At 31.4% G+C, this 22,603-nt stretch overlaps 1 long non-coding RNA gene across 1 annotated transcript; it reads left to right on the forward strand.

The window, feature by feature from the left end:
• The first annotated feature begins 14,096 nt into the window (after nt 1–14,096).
• Nucleotides 14,097–15,677, forward strand: LOC125818029 (uncharacterized). Its single transcript, XR_007442334.1, has 2 exons — nt 14,097–14,440; nt 15,582–15,677. It is a non-coding gene; the product is annotated as an uncharacterized LOC125818029 (long non-coding RNA).
• Nucleotides 15,678–22,603: the final 6,926 nt, after the last annotated feature.

The following is a 22,603-nucleotide window of genomic DNA, read 5'->3' on the forward strand; positions in this document are numbered from 1 at the left end:
AGGGGGTTATTCTGGGGGTGGGTGGTGGAATGGGAAAATAATTTTATTTTTTTAAAAAATAATTTTTTGGGGGATAGTAATACTTTAATCTTTTATTTTTAATTAATACTAATAGTTTATTATTTAATTTTTGTCAAGGTAGAATATTTTATTTATGTGGAATGCCATGTGTCAAAGATTTTTCAAATAATAGAGATTGTATTACACATACCACTGAGATGTGTTTTTCAAACTAAAAAGTGATTATTTAGGTATGAAACTCACACTCCCAATAGTTTAGGTATGAAACTAAAAAAAAGAAATAGTTTAGGTGTGTTTTTTATACTTATCTCATAATGGAAAAAGTAATTTTTAAATAAATATATTTTCCTGACAAATACTTTTGAAAAGAATATAGGGAAAAACGTAGATTTTTCTCTAATTGTCAGTAGCCTGGTTAAATTATTGGGAAAAATAACACTTATACCCCCAAAAGTAAAATATTTACCCTTAAGTGTCCCATTACTTTCATACCCCTTTTTTATTTTAAAATGACATATATCAAAAAAAAATTGCACGTTGATGTCATACTAACGTCAGCGCCCACACTTTTTTTCCTCTCTGATACCATCACAGTATATGAATACGCTCTGATTGTATCAAAAAGTAACTGATGTACCCCAAAAATTTATAAGCTAAGACCTAAATTATTCTTTATTTACATGTAAGGTCGTATTGGGTGATTCTTAAATTGCTCATATGCGTAAAAGTCAATTCTTTAGTGCGGAATGGATTTGGATATGAATTTAAGGTCACTAGAACCCCTCTAGCACAAAGTTGAGTTGAAAGCTTCCATACAAATTAAGTTATGATGTATGATTCTACTTGGGTCAACTTCAAACAATCATATCTCTTAGAATATAAATAGTTACGTGGTCCAAATTCTATCAAATTAAAGGTATTTGAATAAAAGGATCATTTTTGTCTTTCTACCTCTAAGAAAACCCTAAATGAATTTCTGGACTAATTAAAGTCTCAAACCAATCATATTTTCATCTCTTAATCCAACATTATCTTCTTCCTCAAACCCTAAGGCAAAACCCTAAGGAAAAATCAAAGTAAAAGACTTCAATTCAAGATTCCTTTAATCTTTTTCAAGATTCTTCTTCAAGGTAAGTCCTTCTCCAATTATTTCATTCTTTCCAACTCAAATTCCTCCATACATTTATGAATCACAAATGAAAATCATAATTCTTGGCCATAGAGATTTCAAGAAACTAATTCAAGAATTTCAAGAAAGGTTTTCTTGATTGTTTTCCTTCAAGCTAGGGTTTCAAAGCTTCTAATCAAGTTCTTCTTCAAGATCTTACAGGTATGTAAGACTGTCATAGTGTTGGACTAGTTCGTCCTCATGCCCTACATCTACTTTCAAATCTGTAAAAGAGTAATTTAGGGTTCTATCCCTAGATTTGAGTTTTTCTTAAGATGAGTTGATTTTGAGATTTTGAGTTCCTGATTCTTTTTGAAATTATATTCCCAAATATTGAATTGCTATATATTATGCATTAAGATTATTGAGTTGATTCGTTCATGTCTCCATTTCAGCATGAACCCTATGAATTAAGTATTCTTGAGATGAGTAGTATCGTTGAGTTCTGAGTTCTCGAGTCCTGACTATTGAGTTTTCTAAATTGTTATTGAGATCCTTGAGTTCATTCGTTCATGTCTATATTTCAGCATGAACCCTATTTTGAGTTATAAATTTTGAGAATCTTTTAAAGCCAACATTTTTATTTTAAACTGAGTTTTTGAGAAAGTAAAGAGAAGTTTGAGAAAGAGTTTTAATCAAGATTTGAGCAAGAGTATAAGGGAACTAAGTATTTTCCAAATGATTCATTTTTACATGAGGAAAGATTTTGAGAAAAGTAACAAAAATTGAGTACAAAGCAGTTATCTCTTAAAGAGGCCCTTTTGATTAATTATCTCAACCCAGAGAAAATATTTTTACATTGAGATAAGAGAAACCTTGTTTTCTAAATGCGCAATGAGTACATAAATATTTCAGAGTAGTTACCTTTTTTAAGAAGATAGTTTGAACAATTATCTCAAACTAGAGAAAGAATATGTTTTATACATTTGAGCATGACTATATAAATTATTGGAAGTAGTATTGAACACCGATATGAGGATGAGTTCAAATAACTCAAAATCCTCATAAACCATGTCTTGCCAACATGGGTACATGATCATGCTTTTAGGATGAATCATTATTGCTTAGTGGATCCACTTAGTTGAGGTGTCTTATATTTCGGCACGATATAGGACAGTTCTGGCAGCGTAGGCGAGATGTTGTATCATCACGGAGCTCATAGTGATGTTTGTCGGTTAGAAAATCTCCCAAATAGAGTTAAAAGTATATTTTTATTATATCACTTAATATGTTGAGTTCAGAGATGAGTAAGTATTTTGTAAAGTTTTAATGATTTCACTCATTTGTTTCTTTACATTCAGTTGAGTATATATCTATATTTATTGCAGTCCTTTCATTCAGTTATTTGCTATTCAGCTATATTACATAATCGTACATTCAATGTACTGATGTCATTTGATCTGCATCATTAAATGATGCAGATACAAGTTCTTAGAATCCTCAACAAGAGTTCGTTTAGATCACTTCATCTGCTCGTCAGCTTTCGACTAAGGTCTCCTTGTTTTCGGAGGACTCCAGTTTTATGAGTTGTTAGTATTAATACCATTTTGAATAGTCATGGGTCTTGTCCCGATACTCATTTATATATAGTAGAGGCTTCATAGATAGACAGTTTTGAATAGTTATTTTTATTTAAAACTTATGTTTCATACTCAGTATATTCAGAGAGTTTTGAGATTTATTATACTGTTGATTTAGCATTTTTTTAAGTTTGATGTTTGTGTATGCATATGAATGAATTTTTTAAGGATAATGGAGCCTATATGAGTTAATACAGAGAAGGAAAATGTGGCCACAACTTAAAGGAGTATGTGCTGGATGAACAAAGGAAAAAAATCGGCCTAACGACCTTTGGCGCACTGCTGGCGCAGGGTGCCAGGCCCTAAACTTCAGACGGTAGGCATGGGCGCACTGCTAGCGCAGGGCCTGAACTGCTAAGTGCTAGCCGTGACATCTTCATGGCGCGCCGCCCCATGCCCTCCCTGGTATCCCCGACGAATTCAAGTTAAATTAGGATCCCAAATTAGTTTAGAATCGAGAAATTGTTCCTAAACTCTATTTATCTTTCAAGCCCAAAATCAATATATGATAAGCTTTTATGCAATTTCCTTTGAAACCATAACTTTACTAAATTATTAGGTTCATGTAATACTAACATGAATAACATTATAAGATTCACATGCAAACATATGAATCAAAACCTCAACCATGTTGTCTGGATTGTACTTTCATTTAGGCATATTTTATTGATTAATGAATTGGCATGTGCTACACAGTTGTCTTTGCCAAATATAAGCCAAATGACAGGTTGTATAAATACAGTTCTAGGTGACTATACAAAAGGCTTTAATGATTGTACTTTATACCTAACAACCACATGTTGGTAGTTTGAAACAAGTGTCTTTCCATTACTCATTCCTCCTCCACCTTAACCAAATTATTCTATGAAGTCTGTCTTCTTTGGAGCAGCTTCAAAAGTCATGGTTAGTCATATTCAAATTGAAACTTCGTTACATGTCTAATTTCAGTGGAGAGTTGGATTTTACTGAAATTGAAACTCAGCTTGATGTCTTAATGGTCAACGACTCATACTCAAAAATTTTAGTTACACAACTATTTTTCATTTTCCCCTTCGTATATGGGTATCCAAGTTGTGTTTAGTTTTCTGCTCTATTTCTTTCTCGATTATCAAGTAAATGCTTACTTTTCAGACATTATTGATATAGAATTAATCTAGATTTTCTTTGATTACCAATAGTCATTCTACCTCTGAAATTATATTCACATTTATGTTTGTTTCATGCTTATTTAATATAGTCGTCTGATTTTGAATATTGATTTTCCTTTTTTTGCATGCATTTTTCCTTGGTAGACTTTGTTCTACATGTAATTCTTTGTTAAGCGTCTTTTAAATTCCCAAAATTATTAAAACAATGATCATAAGAGAGGTGTTCCTAAAACAAAAATATTACTATTAATATCAGTAAGAGAACATTGATACATCCAATATGTTTGATGAAGTACCTCAATGAAAGGTAGCGCATTCCAACAAGTTTATTAACCTATTTTTTTTGTCATACTATTCTCAACATTAGATATTCTATATAGAAAGCATATGCCTTGGACTAAAAAACTGATATCTATTTAGATTGATTGAGTTTTCTTTGATTTTATCACCTTGGTTTATTTAGAAGTCGGCAATATTTTCACAAGTTATGAGCTCTTTACCGTGTAATTAAAGAAAAAGAACACTGAATAGGGAAAAAATCATCTTCTATTCTAGAGTGTTGTTTTGTTTGAAATCTCTGCAAAATAATTTACTGCAGAAAGAATCTCATATGGCATAGAGTGGAGAAGATTTTTGAAGTTTTACATTTGATGTGTATATATATATATGAAATTTCTCATTTAAAGTAGTAAAGAAACTTATACCTTAAAATGTGGCATAATAACCTATCCTCTTTCGTACCCTCTTTGTTTTACATCATTTTCTTGTATCAAGAAACGCGTCCACTAATTGGTATTTGATGCACATGACATTGTTGAATTTGTGATCAGTCTAGCAGCAAAGGTAAGCTACTTAGCTCACAAATCAAAGGCTTATCACATACCTCTTTTACTTGCCTTTAGAGCTGATACTCAACTTTATTTGAGGGTAATAAATGTGATCTTATTAGTCCTAGTAGCATTCTTTATAACCAGAATTTTCTTCAGAAATGATTTGAATTGCAGTCTTCAAGTGACTCATTGATATATATATATGTACATTTTGGTATTGCTAAGGAAGAAATCATGGTGGTCGTTCTTCTATATTGAACAACTATGTCATTGGCTGTTCTATTTTTATTATGACTTTACAACATTTAACTTATTGTGTATTTAACTTCCTCATGAAGTCGCAATTAGGAGATGCTATGTGGTGGTTTCTGATTTTTTTTTTAATTGTGATCATTATAATGATAACAATATTGGATAGATTATCTCAACCTGGATATAATGTGTTTGGACTTTTTTGCTATTAATATTATGTTTATTTAAATAATCATTGATTTGCCTATAAAATGAAAGGAGTATTCCACCAATAATCCATTTTCATATTTTAACTTCTCTCATGTTTGATAATGTTATCACGCTTCACTTATTGTAGCAGATTCTGCTGTCATGATATTCATTTTCCCTATGTTTTAGTTAGGACAAGGAGTCCGATGATACACCACAAGTTGTTGGAGTTCTAAATATAACAGTACATCTCAATTGGAGCTGCAATATGTTTTTGAACTTCTTAAACTATAGTGTTATTTGTCCCTTAACAACAAGGTGGTCACTGAACTAATTTAGTGGAATAATATATAAGCATTAGAACTCATCTTTACACTCTAAATAATATAAAGGGTGTGATTGTTGTTTGTGAAAATTAGGTGTATTTTAATTAAGTTATTGGTTTTTTTGTCTGATTATCAAATTGTTTCTCTTTCCTTTTTCATGTTCTGTCTGTGTAAATGTTCTCCTCACCGTGTTAAAAATTCTTTTGTACAACGTGTACATGATTCTATAAATTACCTTCTCAAAATTTTACTTACCTAGATTTTGATTTTTATTCAAGGCCTTCAGTAGCATTTGATGTTCAGTCGTGTCAGTTGGAAATGTTATGTCAAATTCAATAAGACAATAGGTATAGATTTTTAAAGTAATGGAAAAGAATAATAGCTCTGTTAATTCAATGTCCCTAGATCTCAATGACAAAATTGGTGAGACCTGAAATTGAATGTGTTAGTGATGCCCAAATATATTTGGGTTTCTTCTTCAAATTTTATTTTTTGTCGGGGAGGACAATGGTAATGATAATCTCAACTTAACATCGATGACATAAGTTTATTTACTTTTGATGAGTTGTTAGAATCTTTTGGGACATTAAGCATGCTAAGTGAGATAAGACATTCAACGTATTTCAATGAACATCTTTTATGCTGATCTTTTGACCTAACATACTCGAGTAACACACCCTCGTACATGAGATGATCAAATGATCAGCTAGTAATTGTAAAGGAAACATGATGTCGTTTAAGATTTAGAAATGAGAAACAACATGTATTTGCTATTTTTCTACTGGGCCATGTCAAGGATGAGTCTATCGTGGATCGACCTGTTGATGAGTTGATTGAAAAAACAAATGAGTTTGCTGGTGTTTTTCCTAGCAAAGATTTATTCTCTAGAGAAATCAATATTAATATTCTTCTTTTCCTCCTTTGTTAGCTGATAAATGTTGGTAGTTAATTGAGATTAATTTTGAAGTGTTAACTAATTTCTGGATGTTGATGAATTTAATTTTAAGGTTGGCATGCTTTTAACAGATCCATGTTATTGTCATTTATAGTTTTTCCAATATTTCTATTTTCTATGTAGTCTTATTTCTTGACCCATAAATAAATCGGCATGCAGAGTACAAGTATGAAATTGTGAGATGCTGAAAGATGGAAATCACATATGCTGTATGCCTGGATATAACATGAACAAAGCATCTGTATTAAAGAAAGCTCAAAATGATATGGTTGTCGCAGATGCTAGATCCCGTCCATAGTGTTGCTTATATAGTCCTAATCTGACTTGAGCGTTGTAAGAGTTCAATGATTAGATTAGCCACGTGTAAGATATGAGGACTAGCTGAGTCAGATACATGCAAATTTACTTGAATACAATGTATTTAGAACAAATTATGCCTAATTTTAATTTCATATTGCCGATATATGTATCCGAACTTGAGTTTTTTCATAATGAGGAAAAATGAGAAAATTGATGTTGATTGTTTCAGCATTGTTGTGTAGTGTGTGTGTTTGAGGGAGTGAGGTTTCTTGATTAGGGTACCAAGTTTTGTTCTCTAACCAAAATTCTTCCCTGTTTTAGTTAAATCTATTCCTATGGAGCTGCTTGTTCTAGCTTATTTTTCATTTTTGGTGTAAAATCACAGGTGAGTAGTACTCCTCTTTTAATTTTTCATTTTCCTTAAAACAGCTTCAAATGACTATGCAAAACAATCAAGAATTAACCAGGTTTTAAGCTAATATGTTGGGCCCTATATATATATATTATTATTATTTTAATTTATGTCATATTATGGTATTTGAGAAGTTATTGAAAATTTTATATGATTTTTAAAATATTTTAAATTGTTAGCTATTGTGATTTGTAATACTTTTTTTAACATAATTTTGAAAATAATATTTATTACTCTCTTTGTTCTAAAGGGTTCAGGTTGAGTAGGACCAAAACAGAATATTTGGGGTGCAAATTCAGTGATGCGTTGGATGAGGCAGATGTGGATGTGAGACTTGCCACACAGATCATTTCTAAGAAAGAAAGTTTTAAGTATCTTGGGTCTGTAATCCAAGGAAGTGGTGACATCGATGATGATGTCACACATCGCATTGGGGTTGCTTGGATGAAATGGAGGCTTGCCTCTGGAGTCTTGTGTGATAAGAAAATTCCACCTAGACTTAAATGTAAGTTTTACAGAGTGGTAGTTAGACCGGCCTTGTTGTATGGAGCGGAGTGTTGGCCAGTCAAGAACTCACATGTTCAGAAAATGCATGTTGCGGAGATGAGGATGTTGAGATGGATGTGTGGGCACACTAGGAGTGCTAAGATTAGGAATGAAGTTATCCGGGAGAAGGTGGGAGTGGCCTCTGTGGTGGACAAGCTGAGAGAAGCGAGACTGAGATGGTTTGAACATGTGAAGAGACGGTGCGCAGACGCCCCAGTGAGGAGGTGTGAGGGGCTGGTTGTAGAGGGTACACGGAGGGGTAGAGGTAGGCCTAAGAAGTATTGGGGAGAGGTGATTAGACAGGACTTGGCTCAACTTCGCATTACTGAAGACATGACTCTAGATAGGAATGAGTGGAGGTCGCGTATTAAGGTTGAAGGTTAGTAGGGCTAGTGTGCTGTCCTCCCTTGCGAGGGTATGGGTTGTTAGCGTTTGTAGTAGTCCTAGCCTTGCACTTGCAGTTCTTGTCTGTGATACCTATAGCCTTTTGGTGTTTACTGTGTTTCACTTCTCTCATTGTTTTATTGATGTTGTTGTCTCCTTGTTGATTATAACTATCTTTCTTATTGGATGTGATGTTTTACACACTATTTTCCTCGCCTTTTACTTGGTTTTGATGTACTTGAGCTGAGGGTCTCTCGGAAACAACCTCTCTACCTCTACGAGGTAGTGGCAGGGTCTGCGTACACTCTACCCTCCCCAGACCCCACCTAGTGGGATTTCACTGGGTATGTTGTTGTTGTTCTAATTTATGTGGCACATGCAGAATTTCAAATATTAACCCTTTTTTATATGTCTCTTTAATATATTAAGTTGTTAATTATTGTATTTTATAGTACATTTTGAACCTATTTTTTTTTTTAATAATATATGTTATTTGCCATGTCCCAATTTATGTGGCATTAATTGATAGATTTGTTGGAGTCGAGATATTTATTTTGTTAATTATTGTAATTTATAGTTTCTTTTTCGTCAATTTCAAACAATATATGTTGTTAATTGATAGATTTTTTGGAGTCGACTTTTTTATTTATTAATTATTGTAATTTATTGTTTCTTTTTCGTCAATTTCAAACAAAATATGTTTATCATATAATCCATTTTATGTGGTTCCAATAGAATTTAGAGAGTCAATTAAATTTTTTATATAACTTTTAAATATTTAAGCTGTTGATTATTGTAATGTATAGTATTACTTATATTATTTTTAAATATATTTAAATATTATATGTTACCTTTTTTATCTTAATTTATATGGCATTGATAGAATTTAAAGTGTCAAATAATTGTTAACTATTGTAATATATATAATATGGAGTATTTAAGTTATATATGTTTATTATTATTATAAATATAAATATAAATATTATATGTTACCTTTTTTATCTTAATTTATATGGCATTGATAGAATTTAAAGTGTCAAATAATTGTTAATTATTGTAATATATATAATATGGAGTATTTAAGTCATTTATAGTATAGTAATTAATATAAATATGTAGTATTTAAGTGGAAGGTGGTGGGGCCCACTTGTATATTTTATAAATATATTGGATATTACTAGTGATTCTTATTGGAACACATGTTGAGGTGTGGTGGTTGGTTATTCCCACTTATGTATATACTAGTAAAGAAAGCCCGACCAGCAACATTAATAAAGTTATATTGTTACTCTCTCCATCCCATATTAGATGAGAATCTTACTAAAAATATTTTTTTCATATTATTTGAGCACTTATTAAATTAGGATAGAATTAATTAATTCTTTTCCATTTTACCCCTACAATTAATATGACCATTCCTATATTGTATGTGTATTTTTTGTAACTAATTTCAATGTGCATTGATATAAACAAAGGGCAAAATGGTGAAGTCTTCCAATGTATGACCGTGTAAAGTTGAAAGTGCCCATCTAATATGGGACGGAGGGAGTATAGTTTATGTATTGTTATAAAATTAGTAAAGATTGTTATAATATATTTTGCTCATAAGTGAGCTAATATAGAAACTTATTTGTCATTTGTCTTTTTAATTTCAATTTTAAATAGCAAATAAATGTAGCGATAAGATTGAGGGTAGAAATGAAGCATATCTTTCTAAATTTAAGTAAAAATAAATAGAGTAGAAGTAACATTAAGGTTATCGATAGGACGATTCATTTGGTTATTTTTAAAAAAATTATATCATTCAATTTTTCGGCTAGTTTATAATGTATAACCAAAATTAAAATTTTAAAATCATCCCAATCCTAATTTATGTGACACAAGCAGTACACAAATTAGTTTTTTTTGTTGTCTTGTAGATATTTTAAGTTATTATTTATTGTAAATTATAGTACTTTTTATTAAAGTTTTTAAAGCACCACAAGTCAACATGTGTTCCAATAAGAAGAGGGAATAACCAATATATTTATAAAAAGAAATGACATATAAAATAAAATGGAGAGAGTATTAGTTTTTGAAAATGGAAAAGGACAAAACACATTTACTTTTTATGTTTGAGAGTTAAACCAATTTTTTTTTATATGTCTTTTAATTTTATATGTGTTTTGTCCTTTTCCATTTTCAAAAACTAATACTCTGTCCATTTCATTTTATATGTCATTTTTTTTTATAAATATATTGGTTATTCCCTCTTCTTATGTCATATATTATAAAATTTGAGAAGTTATTGAAATTTTTATATGATTCTAAAAATATTTTAAATTGTTAGCTATTGTGATTTGTAGTACCTTTTTTTCACAGAATTTTGAAAATAATATTTATTACTCTCTTTATTCTAATTTATGTGGCACATGCAAAATTTCAAAAATTAACCATTTTTTATATGTCTCTTTACTATATTAAGTTGTTAATTATTGTATTTTATAGTACATTTTGAACTTAATTTTTAAAGAATATATGTTATTTTCCATGTCCCAATTTATGTGGCATTAATTGATAGATTTGTTGGAGTCGAGAGAATTATTTTGTTAATTATTGTAATTTATAGTTTCTTTTTCGTCAACTTGAAACAATATATGTTCTTAATTGATAGATTTTTTGGAGCCGACAATTTTTTTTGTTAATTATTGTAATTTATAGTTTATTTTTCGTCAATTTCAAACAATATATGTTTATCATATAATCCATTTTATGTGGTAGCAATAGAATTTAGAGAGTCAATTAAATTTTTTATATAACTTTTAAATATTTAAGCTATTAATTATTGTAATGTATAGTATTACTTATATTATTTTTAATATAAATGTTACCTTTTTTATCCTAATTTATATGGCATTGATAGAATTGAAAGTGTCAAATAATTGTTAATTATTGTAATATGATATGTAGTACTTTTTATGTAGTTTTTACTGTTTTTAAGCATACTAAGTATAGTATTACTTATATTATTTTTAAATATATTTAAATCTACTACTTATATATATATATTTTTTAGTAGATAAGTGTGAATGTGAGGGTATTTTTAAATACCCAAAATACCCTCACTTTCGCACTTATCTAGTACTTATATTATACATTATATATATTATATAGTAATTTTTTTTTAGTAGATAAGTGTGAATGTGAGGGTATTTTTAAATACCTAAAATACCCTCACATTCACACTTATGTTCAACCCTCTCCTTTTTTTGGTGCCACGTGTCGAAAGAGGAGTGAATTTATTCACTCTTCTTATATAGTAATACTAGGTAATGTTGCCCGTGCGGCCCAATAATATAAATGGTATGTTTTGGGGCTAATAACGGAGATTTTGAAGCGATTGTTTGCGTGGATAAAGGAATAAGTTTTTTTATCACAAACTTGTACTTTATTTGACGCTATTCAAGGCACAATAAGACTATCCACATACAATATTTTTGAAATATTTTATGTTGTCAATTATCATGATTTATAGTATTTTTACGATAGATTTACTTAAAGAATGAGTGGAAATTTTTGTATTTTTTTCAAAACATATTTTATGTTGTCAATTATCATGATTTATAATATTTTTACGCATTTTTTAAATATAAAAAACCCCCAAAAAAATAAGACAAATAAATTAAAATGGACCCAATATATGTTATTTTTGTTGTCTCAATTTATGTCACACAAATAAAATTTGGAGAGTCATCCAAATTTTAATTTTTTAAAAAAAAAATGTTTTAAGTTATTAATTATTGTGATTTATAATATTTTGATGTAACTTTCAAATAACCAACATTACTGGTCACTTTGTCCTAATTTATGTGATATGGATAAAATTACAAAATTAACCCTTTTAAAATGTCTTTCAGATTTTAAGTTGTTAATTATTATTATTTATAATACTTTTTTGGTAATTTTAAAATGATATGTGTTATTTTTTCTGTCCTAATATATGTGAGCCTGAAAGAATTCTGAGAGTGAACCTATTTTATTATATAGCTTTTAAATATTTTAAATTGGTAATTATTGTAATTTTTAATGCTTTTTAAGTCATTTGTAAATAATATATGTTGCTTCCTTTGTCCCATTTTATATAGTATAAATAAAATTCCCGAAACCAACTAAATTTTTAATATATTTTTTAAAATATTTTAAATTATTAATTATTGCGATTTATAATATTAAAAAAAAGTACGAAACTTGTATCAGCCTAAAAAATGACCACGATAATTCGAAGCCTACAAAAAGCAATATGGTTGTACGTAATTTTTAAATACTTAATATATATTACTCCACTTGTCTGAATATATGTAGCATTGATAAAATTTCAAGATTCAATCAAATGTTGTTAATTGTTAACATTTATAATACATTTTACGTAGTTTTCAATAATTTCATATTAAACAATACATATTACTACTTTTGTCTCATTTTATGTGACATTGATAGATTAATTTTAACAATCAGTCAATTTATTTTTTCTGTTTTTTTAATAAATATTTTAAGTGGTCAAAATCACGATTTATTGTATTTTATACATAATTTTTAACGATAGATTAATTTCAAGAATTAATCGAATTTTTTTATATGTATTTATTTTTGAAATATTTTATGTTGTCAATTATCATGATTTATAGTATTTTTACGCAATTTTTAAATATAAAAAAAATTAAGACAAATAAATTAAAATGGACGCAATATATGTTATTTTTGTTGTCTCAATTTATGTGACACAAATGAAATTTGAAGAGTCATCCAAATTTGCATTTTAAAAAAAATGTTCTAAGTTATTAATTATTGTGATTTATAATATTTTTATGTAACTTTCAAATAACTTACATTGCTGGTCACTTTGTCCTAATTTATGTGATATGGATAAACTTACAAAATTAATCCTTTTAAAATGTCTTTCAGATATTTTAAGTTGTTAATTATTATTATTTATAATACTTTTTTGGTAATTTTGAAATGATATATGTTATTTTTTCTGTCCCAATATATGTGACCCGGATAGAATTTTGAGAGTCAACCTATTTTATTATATATCTTTTAAATATTAAATATTTTAAGTCAATTGTAAATGATTTATTATATTATATTATATATATATTATTTATTTCTACTATATAATAAAAGGGAGTTTATATAATAAACTCCCTTTTATTATATAGTAGAAAAATAAATATATATTATATATATTATATAGTAGAAAAAATGATTTATTATATTATATATTATATAGGGAGTTTATGATGGGACACATAGAATGTCCCATGATAAGCTCCCTCTTATATAATAGTAGAATTACAATTACAAAATTAACCCTTTTAAAATGTCTTTAAGATATTTTAAGTTGTTAATTATTATTATTTATAATACTTTTTTGGTAATTTTAAAATGATATATGTTAGTTTTTCTGTCCCAATATATGTGATCCGGATAGAATTTTGAGAGTGAACCTATTTTATTATATATCCTTTAAATATGAAATATTTTAAGTCATTTGTAAATGATTTATTATATTATATTATATTATTATATATTATATAAACTCCCTTATAGTAGAAAAATAAATATATATTATATAGTAGAAAAAATGATTATTATATTATATATTAAATAGGGAGTTTATGATTGGACATCACAATGTCCCATCATAAACTCCCTCTTATATAATAAGAGAATATATATATATATATATAAGTAGTAGATATTAATAAAATTGACCTTAAGAGATGCAGTATATTAAAATAAATTAAGCAATACCAATCTCAATTGGTCGGTATCTTTAGATTATTATTTAATTTAAACAATATCGATCTCTCAATGTCGATATTTATTAAAGATATTTAATAATTTTACTTGACAATACCGACATCAAAAGGTTGGTAATTTAAACATTTATATATATAATTTTTAGAAAATATTCGTGAGGTCGGTATATTAATTTTTTTTTTTTGAAAAACAATTATGGACTTCCGTAGGTCACTAATTTTATATTAGCTGCCAATTATTTTTCCCAATCCCTAAAAACCCTGTGTTCTTTCCTATTGTCAAACGCCTCCCTCACGTTCACGCAAACCGCTGCTCGCCCCTCTCACGCTCGCCGACGCAGCAGCTCTCGCCGTCGCAGCAGGTCACCGCCGTCGCCGCAGGTCGCCGGCGCTGCAGCAGATCTCGCCGTCACACAGATCACCTGCGCCGCAGCTCTCTAGTCGCAGAAGCTCGCCGTCGCAGGAGCTCGCGCGTCGCAGCAGCTCGGGGTGAGAATCAGAATTCAAGATAGGCATTTTCTTTATAAGGTAAGTTTACTTTTTTTCATGGTCTTTTTGATTCATTTACAGACGAATCCTTGCCCATGTAAAAATGAAGCTTTGATTTTTTTGAGTTGGAATTTATTTATTCATTATTTTGAGTTGGAATGTTAGGTTAGACATGCATATCTTCCATCAGATGAGTTGTAAAAATGAAGCGTTGCTAGTACCACTGATGGTTGACTCATCTCTATCAAATTCAAATTGAAAAAAAAAAAACTTAGGATCAAATTAGATGATCGAGCACTAGGGTGTTGGAACTTGGGTCTGAAACCATGGTAGGGATGACAAAAGTCACATCTTCACAAGTATAAATTCCATCGGAAATAATCAGATTTCTCCAATATATATAACCTCTTCATTCGCCCTCCCAAAGCTACAACCTACTTTCAACCCCTTTTTGTTTTTTCTCTTTTTTTCTTCTTCCATATATTAATATAAAAATCAAATTTCACACCCATACTGAAATAATGTTCAAAAAATTAAATTAGAGAAAAGCTATGTCATACCTCCCGATCCTATATGTAGCCCAATCAATTAGCATGAGTTAGAATCTAAAAGAGCTATACCTAAATGCAATTATTTTTGTAATTAAATTTCACATTGATACTAAAAAATCTAAGTAGACGTCAATAGTACCAATTAATGAACAATGATAGTGACTTCTCTCCAATTTTGGATCTAGAAGCATTGTGCCCCACCCCTCACCAATTTTCAAAGTATTAAATGATATGACTAAGAGAATGTTTGGATCGATTTAAAAGTTGGTCAAACCTACTTAAAATAAGTTAGAAAATGTTTGACAAGGTCAAAAATGACTTAAAATAAGTTAAAAATGACTAAAATAAGTGAAAAACCAAAAGTAGGTCGCCCCCTACTTTTTATTTTTCGACTTAAAAGTCATTTCAATTTGACTTTTTATTTTTGACTTAAAAGCTACTTTTTTTAAGCCAATCCAAACGGGCTCTAAAAATGATTCAAAATTGGTTAAGAGTCCAAAATGAGGGTTGGGGCTAGGTTAATTTTAACAGAATTTGTGCTATCTATCTATAGTTAAACTAGTTTTTTAAAGAAAAAGTTCCACAACTATAGAATGTACTAAATTTGATGTACACAATTTTAAGTGTAGGGGTACAATCTAATTAAAGGTTGTTCCAATCTCTGACGCCATCAAGCCAATTGCCTCCAACCCTTCCATCTCCATCCCTAATTAAAAAAAGTCAAGGTAATTTTTCCTCCAAAAGTTTAATTATTGTATATATTAGATTTCTTTTATTCAATGTACAACATTTGCATTTTGCTTCGGTTTGTTTGTTTGAATTTTTATAGTGTTCTTTAGTGATAATGTGTTTGTTTAGCATAAGTGACAACATTAGTTGATCTTATAAATGACAAAATTGATTTACTTGCAAGATCGATTTGTGTCCATATAGTGTTGACACTTGACTTTTATTTGGTGATAATGTTTTTGTTTAGCGTAAGTACCAACACTAGTTGATCCTATTGATGACAAAATTGATTTTCTTGCAAAATCAATTTGTGTCCATCTAGTGTTGACACTTAACTTTAAATTTAGAAATAATATATTTGTTAAGCATAAGTACCATCACTAGTTGATCTTATTGACGACAAAATTGATTTTCTTGCAAGATCGGTTTGTGTCCATTTAGTCTTGACACTTGGCTTTAATTTAGGGATAGTGTGTTTATTAAGCATAAGTACCAACATTAGTTGATCAATACAAAATTGATTTTCTTGCAAGATCGATTTGTGTCCATCTAGTCTTGACACTTGTCTTTAATTTAGGAAGACAAGCTAATTTAGGAAGAATGTCTGTTAAGCATAAGTACCAACACTAGTTGATCCTATTGATGACAAAATTGATTTTCTTGCAAAATCGATTTGTGTCCATCTAGTGTTGATACTAAGCTTTAATTTAGGAATAATGCGTTTGTTAAGCATAAGTACCAACACTAGTTGATCCTATTGATGACAAAATTCATTTTCTTGCAAGATCAATTTGTGTCCATCTAGTGTTGACACTTAGCTTTAAATTTAGGAATAATGTGTTTGTTAAGCATAAGTACCAACTCTAGTTGATCCTATTAGTTGGTGGATTTAGTTGTTGGAATTAATTCAAAACTAGTTAGAGTTAATGTTGTTTAGTTGTTGAAATAAGTTCAAATAAAGTTTAATTAATCCCTAGCTAGTTTGACTCATTATTTGAAATAATGTGGCTTAGTTGTTGGAATTAAGTTAAAACTAGTTAGAGTTAATGTTGTTTAGTTGTTGAAATAAGTTCAAATAAAGTTTAATTAACCCCTAGCTAGTTTGACTCATTATTTGAAATAATGTGGTTTAGTTTTTTGAAATAGTGAAATAATGTGGTTTAGTTATTGAAATTAATTCAAAATTAGTTAGAGTTAATGTTGTTTAGTAGTTGAAATAAGTTCAAATAAATAATGTGGTTTAGTTGGTGGAATTAATTCAAAACTAGTTAGAGTTAATGTTGTTTAGTTGTTGAAATAAGTTCAAATATAGTTTAATTAACCCTTAGCTAGTTTGATTCATTATTTGAAATAATGTGGTTTAGTTGGTGGAATTAATTCAAAACTAGTTAGAGTTAATATTGTTAGTTGTTGAAATAAGTTCAACTAAATAATGTGGTTTAGTTGGTGGATTTAGTTGGTAGAATTAATTCAAAACTAGTTAGAGTTATTGTTATTTAGTTGTTGAAATAAGTTTAAATAAAGTTTAATTAACCCCTAGCTAGTTTGATTCATTATTTGATATAATGTGGTTTAGTTGGTTGAATTAATTTAAAACTAGTTAGAGGTAATATTGTTTAGTTGTTGAAATAAGTTCAAATAAAGTTTAATTAACCGCTAGCTAGTTTTACTCCTTATTTGAAATAATGTGGTTTAGTTGGTTGAATTAATTCAAAACTAGTTAGAGTTAATGTTATTTAGTTGTTGGAATCAATTCAAAACTAATTAGAGTTAATGTTGTTTAGTTGTTGAAATAAGTTCAAATAAAGTTTAATAAACCCCTAGCTAGTTTTTCATTATTTGAAATAATGTGGTTTAGTTGGTGGAGTTAATTCAAAACTAGTTAGAGTTAATATTGTTTAGTTGTTGAAATAAGTTCAAATAAAGCTTAATTAACCCCTAGCTAGTTTTACTCATTATTTGATATAATGTGGTTTATTTGAACTTATTTCAACAACTTAACAACATTAACTCTAACTAGTTTTGAATTAACCCTTAGCTTGTTTGATTCATTATTTGAAAGTTTAAAATTATCATTATTGTTTGTGTAGATGGAATCTGATTGTAGTTGGATGTATAATAGAAACAATCCTGGTCGAGCGGGTATCATTCTGGAATTTGCAGAAGGTGTCACTAGTTTTAAAATCAAGCAAAGACACTTGATGATTTTTTAACTTCAAGATTGATTAGGTGTCCTTGTGTTAATTGTGAAAATGTGAGATATCATACAACAGAGATGTTGCTATGCATCTTATGATGAATGGATTCAAACCAGGGTATACAATTTGGACTAGTCATGGTGAGGTTGAAAGTGACACTATGTTTAATAACTTTATTGTCGGTGAAAGTAGTAGATCTATAGTGCATAATTATGTCCATGGTTCTAGAATGTCAGTTATGGCTGATGATGCTTTTGAGATGCATTCTGATTTTGAATTTGGGGAAAATGTAGAAGAAACTCCCAATGAAGAAGCAAACACTTTTTATGAACAATTGCGTGATTGTAGTCGTCCTTTGTTCAATGGGAGTCCACACTCTAAATTGTCTGTCTGTTGCAGTTAGATTGTTAAGTATCAAATCTGACAATAATATTTCTCAAGGAGTAATGGACTCTATGATAGATCTTATGAAGGAATTAGTTGATCCCAATGTAGAGATTCCTGCTTCTTATTATAAAGCAAATGCATTGGTGTCTAAGTTAGGACTCTCCTCGATAAGAATTGATTGTTGTGAAAAAGGTTGCATGTTATACTTTAAGGAGGATGTCGATCTAGAGTCTTGTAAGTTTTGCAGTCATCCTCGCTATAAACCAAATATACAAGGAAGTTTGTACTTCACAACAAACCAATATGGCAATATCACCAAGTTAAACTAGGAACAAAGTCCTCCTTGCAAATGATCAAAATTTTAAATAATACAGTCAGGTCAAAAAATTTAATCATTGTGCCCTTTTCTCCCACAAAGTTAGAACTGTGTCCAATGCCTACCTTTATCCTTCCATTCACTCTTGTTTTGTTCGGGAGTCCAACGAGTCCCCGTCTTGATTTTGCCCCAACTGCTTTACACTGGCTTTGGCCTCTGCCATAAATTTAGGATCAGGCTCATGTTTATCTGAGGGTTCTCTCATTGCCAGACAAATATAAAATGCAATAACCACATTGACTGGTATGACAACAACAAATCCACTCACTAATGTCATAGAATGGGGAGACATATCAGTCACACTTGTTCCAAATTGATAATGAATAGTGTAGAATCATAATTTCATAATCCACTTAGACTACCAAGGAAAAAAATATCAGTCCAGAAAAGCATAATAAGTATGCCATTTCATGAAGATATCAACCTTCTAGTTTAACAAGAAAAGAAGTTATTTATCTTAATGCTAATAGTACCAAGAAGAACAAGAAAAGAACACTGTTTCCAGCACTCTGAAATGCATCTCAGGGGAATATACCTTAGACGTAATATAGTTATGATTATTGCATAAAACTGTCCATGTCAGAGATTATTACAAAAAATGCTCTCAGGCACTAGTCCCAAGGCAATCTCCTAAAGGTCCTTACGGCCTGAGGAATCCTTTCCTCCGGTAGCTTCAGACCACCGAAATTTTCTTTCCTTATGGAGGAAAAGCTCTTTTTCATTAGTGGGGATAAATCTTTCGAACTCAAGAATACATGGGATACACATTAGAGGCAGGAGATTTACAAGTAAGGTCTTAGATCCACACAATCTAAGATGGGTATGTGAGATCCTAGTACAAGCTTCAAAGGGTTCTGGACAACTATACAGAAGGTGGGGTAGAAAACAACAGCACAACCTATACAGAGTCTATCAAAAATTCAACGTATATGGCAGATTTGTTCCCATTGAAGTATGGCATGGCTCCTCTAAAGCTGCAGTAATCATTCCGGAGATGAGCTATAACAGTGGGTGGACAGATTTCGCGACTAAAATCATTCGATTTCTGGAGAAATCAACAAGTCAGGGCCACCACCAATACCGTCTCCATTGACAAAATCCTATCGGGATGCTGCTAGCATAGTAAGCTGGCCAGAAATCAGCCAACCAGCAAGCATAGGTGGAGTCAATGATAACCATCCTCTTCACTGAAGCTTAATCGGCACTTTCAATGGCCTTGAGTTAATTCAAAAATGGTTCATCTCTAGATGGAAAGTCACTGCTTGCTTCAAAGCCACGCCCCTTGACCACAATAAATTCCTCTTCGAGTTCCCTTCGAGACAAGAAGCAATAAGAGTTAAAGCTGGGGAATGGTTTTGGAACGGAAGGCACCTCACCCTGTCGTGGTGGTCAAAAAACATCAACTCTTAGACAGGGGAGCCACCGGAAACATCTGGCTAAAAGTATTTGGGATTCCCTTAAATGCTTGGACCATGGACACATTCGAGCATATAGGGGATAAATGCGGAGGTTTCATTGGAGTTGACGAAGATACAAAGAACAGATCCCACTTTCTCTAGGCTCGTATTTGTGTCAAAAATTCAGTCAAATTCCCGGCAAGTTTGAATTTCGCATTTGCTGGCTGGTTGTTCGATTTGGCTTTAATTACAGAGATCCAGTCCTCTCCTTTACCCACTGGACAAAACCCTGAGTTGGCTAGGGTTGAAAAGCTGCTGGGAGCACAGTCCCATACAGTCCCACGTGACATCAGAGTTAAAAATCCATGTGAGGAATCTGTGGACAAAAGAAAGGGTCATTTAAATTTAAATTTAAATGGGCCGGCCCGACACTACCATGGGAGAACTTATTCAGACTGGAATAATGATTATTATTCCAAAAGCCCAAACAAAAGGAAGCAACACAAGGAACATAACAGAATGCAATCATGGAGAGCCTCCATTGCCAAAGCAGACCCATGCAACTTCAAACCTTCAACTTCCTTCAGTGCAACATCCTTCGATCCTTTGGAATTGGAAGTTCAAGCATCTAATCACCAGAATTTGGAGCATAAGGCAGGAGTCTTTTCTCAGCTTGAAGCGGATGACGAAGCAGAAATATCTGCTCCTTCTTTGGGCATATACACACAGGATCCTATTCCCACCTCAGGGTACGATTCCAATTCCAGTCTCTCTTCTCAGTCGTTCAACAGTTTTCTTCCTCTACCGTGGCATAATGATCATTCACCACAAACTGTTGATTCACCGACTGTGGTGGAAACGTCAAAATGGACCAAATTTACTATGATGAAGGCTCGCAAAGTGCTTGGGGTAAATGTTTTAGGTTTCGAGCATGAAATTCTGGATATTATATTAAGAATAAGAATGGAGGAAAAGAGGAAAAGAGGAAAACTCAGATTCTTGAACAAGGGAAGAAGTCTGGGGATGCCAAAAAAGGGAAAATCAAAGCAACAAATGAACTTAAAAAACTGGATTAGGGTCTCCAAGATGGAAGTGGAAAGAAAGATAGGGGCAGGTGCCACAAGGCTCATTCCAAATGAGAGTTAAAATACTCAATTGGAATGTACATGGTCTCAATAATAAAGATAACAGAAGTACTTTGAAATCTCTTATCCAAAAGTGGGGAGCAAACATTGTTTGTTTGCTGGAAACCAAAATAGAGTCTTGGAATCCATCTCTAATTAGACAATATGGGGGAATAATTGGCTCTTCTGGGCAGAAGTCGAAGCAATTGGCACCAAAGGGGGGCTATTAATTTTATGGGACAAAAGAGCTTGGAATTGTGTTGAGTCAGAGGCAGGGGCCTTCTCCCTGTCATGTAGATTTGAGAGCACCTCTGAAGACTTCAACTGGGTGTTCACCAGAGTATATGGACCTCATACCAATCCAGAAAGGGAGGACCTTTGGTTGGAGTTAGCATCAATCAGGGGGTTGTGGTCTGATCTATGGGTCATAGGAGGAGACTTCAATATGTGTAGATTCTAGGGTGAAAGGCTAAACTGTACTAGAAGATCCAGTGCTATGCAAGGTTTCTCCAATACCATTTTGGATCTTGAACTGATTGATCCTCCTCTCCAAGGAGCACAGTTCACCTGGTCTAGAGGGGAGGAGACACTCCAAGCCTCAAGAAATGACAGGTTTCTTTATTCATCAGAATGGAGTGAGATGTTCAGAGCTATCAAACAATACACAATGCCAAAAGTAATTTCAGATCATAAACCCATCATCCTGGAAAGTGGAGATTGGGAGGCATCACCATCCTACTTCAAATTTGAGAACATGTGGCTTCAAGCGGAAGACTTCATTGATATGATAAAAGGATAGTGGCAGTCCTACATTATCCAGGGCACCCCAGACTTTGTGCTGTTACAGAAACTCAAAAACCTAAAGAAAGACATTTCTAAATGGACCAGAGAGGTGTATGGAAACATTGAAACCCAAAAACTAAAGCTCTTTTGGAACTGGGGAAGTTGGATCAATTAGCTGAAATCAGAACCCTTTCAACACGAGAAAACACAGTCCTTGAATCTGAAACTGCAGCTTCAACAAATTGCAACAGCTGAAGAGATCTCATTGAGGCAAAAATCTAAATGCTTATGGCTTAAAGAGGGGGACAAGAACACAAAGTTCTTTCGGAGAATGGCCAATTCATATAGAAGGGTAACTCCAATGACAGATTGAGAATAGGAGATGAACTGATTGAAGATAAATGAAGGACAAAGGATGGCATTCTGGAGTATTATCAACAAATATACAAGGAAGCTAAATCCTGGAGACCCTCAGCTGTTTTTGAGAACATGTCCACCCTTAGTATAGAAGAAAAGGAGGAACTTGAACTTCCTTTCACTGAATTGGAGATCTCTAGTGCTCTTATGGCTTGTGCCCCTGACAAAGCCCCAGGCCCTGATGGTTACACCATGGCTTTCTTCCAAAAATCACGGTGCTTCATTAAAGATGATATACTA

Source organism: Solanum verrucosum, unplaced genomic scaffold (genome assembly GCF_900185275.1).
Source record: "Solanum verrucosum unplaced genomic scaffold, falcon-dt-bn FXZP01000253.1, whole genome shotgun sequence".
NCBI lineage: Eukaryota > Viridiplantae > Streptophyta > Magnoliopsida > Solanales > Solanaceae > Solanum > Solanum verrucosum.